This window comes from Tupaia chinensis, unplaced genomic scaffold, assembly GCF_000334495.1.
Source record: "Tupaia chinensis unplaced genomic scaffold, TupChi_1.0 Scaffold000098_3, whole genome shotgun sequence".
Classification (NCBI taxonomy): Eukaryota; Metazoa; Chordata; class Mammalia; order Scandentia; family Tupaiidae; genus Tupaia; species Tupaia belangeri.
This window is the reverse complement of record NW_006159562.1, coordinates 54,449-57,405: the sequence shown is the minus strand read 5'-3', so window position 1 is coordinate 57,405 and position 2,957 is coordinate 54,449. Positions and strand designations below refer to the sequence as shown.

General features: G+C 43.4%; 2 pseudogenes; one reads left to right on the top strand and one right to left on the bottom strand.

Moving 5' to 3' along the window:
- LOC114006903 (proteasome maturation protein-like) overlaps positions 1–1,790 on the bottom strand; it is a 16,599-nt pseudogene extending 14,809 nt beyond the window's left edge.
- Positions 1,791–1,882: 92 nt separating this feature from the next.
- The window catches only part of LOC102496052 (baculoviral IAP repeat-containing protein 2 pseudogene), a 2,306-nt pseudogene continuing 1,231 nt past the window's right edge, over positions 1,883–2,957 (top strand).

Genomic DNA, 2,957 nt, shown 5'->3' with positions numbered 1-2,957 from the left:
ATGAAAGAGAAAGGGGGGGGGGGGGGCAGGCAGTGGTGCAGCAGTAAAATGCAACATTCTGGGAGACGATTATACATGTGAAGTTTCCCTGTTCAAATCTGGAGACCTCCCCAAATGCCAGGTGCACAATTGCCCATGATCCAGGGCTGACTGAGGCTGGGGGTATATCCTGAGATCAAGACCCTTAGGGAATTTTCTCTCTCTTTCTCTCTCTCTCTCTCTTTGAGCTCTCTCTCTCAGGAGAAATAAATAAGCTTTTTAAAAAGAGTAAATGGGTGACAGTGTACAGCCTGGATGAAAGATATGGGAGAGTATCAGGAGATATTATTTCACAACCAGAATGGGACAATTCTAATGCACAGTGTTCTTTACTCTGGCATCCACCAGTCACTTGTTGAGTACCTCTTACCTGCTGAGCACTGTGCTAGGTCACTAAATGAAGAATAAGATGATATGGTCACTGTTTTGTTTATGACCCACAAACAGTTAAATAGTAAGTCTCTGTAAGAATAAATGCCCAAATAGTCTTTATCGAGTAACAGTGAGGACTTTGTCTCACACACCGGGGGCTCAGGGATATGGGGTGTGCGTGGAGGGGTCATGATGCACACAAAACCCTGGGTTGTCATCGTCCTACCCTTAGAAATGACACTCTGGATTCATCGTGTTTGTACTCCAGAAAAAGGTCATAAATCCTTTGCTACTTAGCATAATCATGGGAGCATTGAGAAAGGTAGGGCTCATTCATCGGATTTGGGAGATGCAGCCTAGCTGAGGTGAACTTGCAAATCTGCACTGCTTTCAGCTAGAGGCCTTGTCACTTCTCTATCCTTCTTGCTCAGCCACCTTGTACTAAGCTGCCTCCGGAAGGCCCATTGTACTTCTCCAGGGAAGAAAAAATCTTCTCAGAAGTGTAGGTGTTCAGAGTAAGGTGTGATGACAAAACAGACTTGCAGGTAGAATTTGAATAAGTGGCTAAAGGGGGTGGTAGGCATTATTTTACTGCTTTTTTCTAATTTGCCAGAAGGCATGTGCACTGGCTGGAGAGAGACAGAGAGAAGGAGAGAGAGAGAGAGGGAGACAGCACCTCGTGGGACATGATCATGCCACAATCCCTCTGTATCTCCCACCTTTTAGGATTTTGGGCAAGAATGCACACACGCCCAGTGTGTTTTTCAAGCATCTGGGTCCAGGACTTACTGTGTGGTCAACCATGTGGAATCCAGCTCCCTTAACCTCGCATGGTGGTGAACATTCTAAACAAATAGCTGGCATAGGCAAAGGTGAGACAGAAAGGAACTGAGGGACATTCTGAACTGACAATAAAACCTACCAGGACAAGAGGTGACAGAGTGCTTTGAACCAGTTGGAATGAAAATAGCATCTGAAGTGACCATTGCCTGACCTTCCAAATGATTAGACCCTCATTTTACTGCACTAGCATGTTGAATGATACATCCACCTATGCCATGACAGTTTACAATTACCATAGCAATGACCAGAACTTTGTATAAGCCCAGAAAATAAGAGGGACAATGGTTAAAGGAAGACCACAACCCCCTTCCCAGCAAAGTCATGAATAAACCAATCCTTACTTAATTTGGCATTAAGTCAAGCTATATAAGCCAGACACCCACCAAAGTCCAGGGCTGCCCTTTCTATCTTACCTTCCAGGTAACACTTATCCCCTCGCTCTTGAGGCTACAGCCAGAGAAGCAGAGGGTGGCAAAAGCCAATTCCAGGCTCTCTTGTCCTGTCCAACCTAGGAGGGAACAAAATTGTTCACCCATCTCCACTTATGGGGCTACTTCAGCTATGGAGTGATCTGCTCTGTGCACTTTCCTTAATAAACTTAATTTCACTCTCTCTTAAATTCTTTCCTATGGGAAGTCAAAGACTGTCATTGCCAGGTAAAGACCCCCATAGATTGAGTCTCCCTGGTTACAAAGGTGCAGAGGCAGGAATGGCTAGGTTCCCACAGAAACTTGAATGCTTAGTACAGTGCTGAGCAACAGTAGGTTCTCAGTAAACATTTGTTGAGAGGCTAAAAGACATTCAGGATAGGGGTTCAGTAGGTGGCATGGAGGTTAAGGTCCCACATGGCAGATCATAGTTTGAGTCCTGGACCTGGCAGCTTGCTTTCTCACTTTCCTTCTCTCTCTCTCTCTCTCTCTCTCTCTGTCTCACTCTGATCAAATTATAAAATAATAATAACAAATTAAAAATTAAATTAATTAATAATTCTTTTTTTAAAAAAAGAAAAAAGATGTTCAGGATAGCTGCATGCCTAGCATCTCAAACATTTACATAATACAAGTAGCAATGTCAGGAAATATTTAAAGCCTCAAGACAAAAGTAGCAACAATTTTAAACAGATTTTCTGGTAAAAAAATAAAAATTATAAAACATTAAAGTAAATTATGTATTCTTGTATAAGTTTTATACATGATGTTTAAGTGTATTTGCAAAAGTTTCTTTATATTCTTCAAATAAAATAAGAGAATTGAGATAAACCTCTCACTTGAGTATCTTCAAGTAATACTCAGACCTCTGGGAAATAACTCTCTCCTCTAACATATTTACAGTATTACAATATTACAATGGAACTGTGAAATATATGAATAGTGGAGGAGAGGTCAGGCCTTCAGAAGAAGATTCCTCATGGCTCCTGCGAACTAGACTGAACTTCAAGAATTTGAAAGAGGGAACCAGCAGTTAGCGTAATGGCTATGTCGCTGGACTCCCACGTAGTCGACCGCGGTTCGTGTCCCAGACCCGGTGGCTTAAAACTCACGCCGGGCGCGTGTGCGTGCGTGCCCAAGATCCCGAGAGGAGAATGGAGGAGAAGGGATTGCGGCGTGACCATCCCCCCGGGGGTGATTTCTCGCTTTCTGTCTCTATGTCTCTCTCTGTCTGTCTGGCGAGCGCACGCGCCCTACAGTGAAAATCTCTCAAAA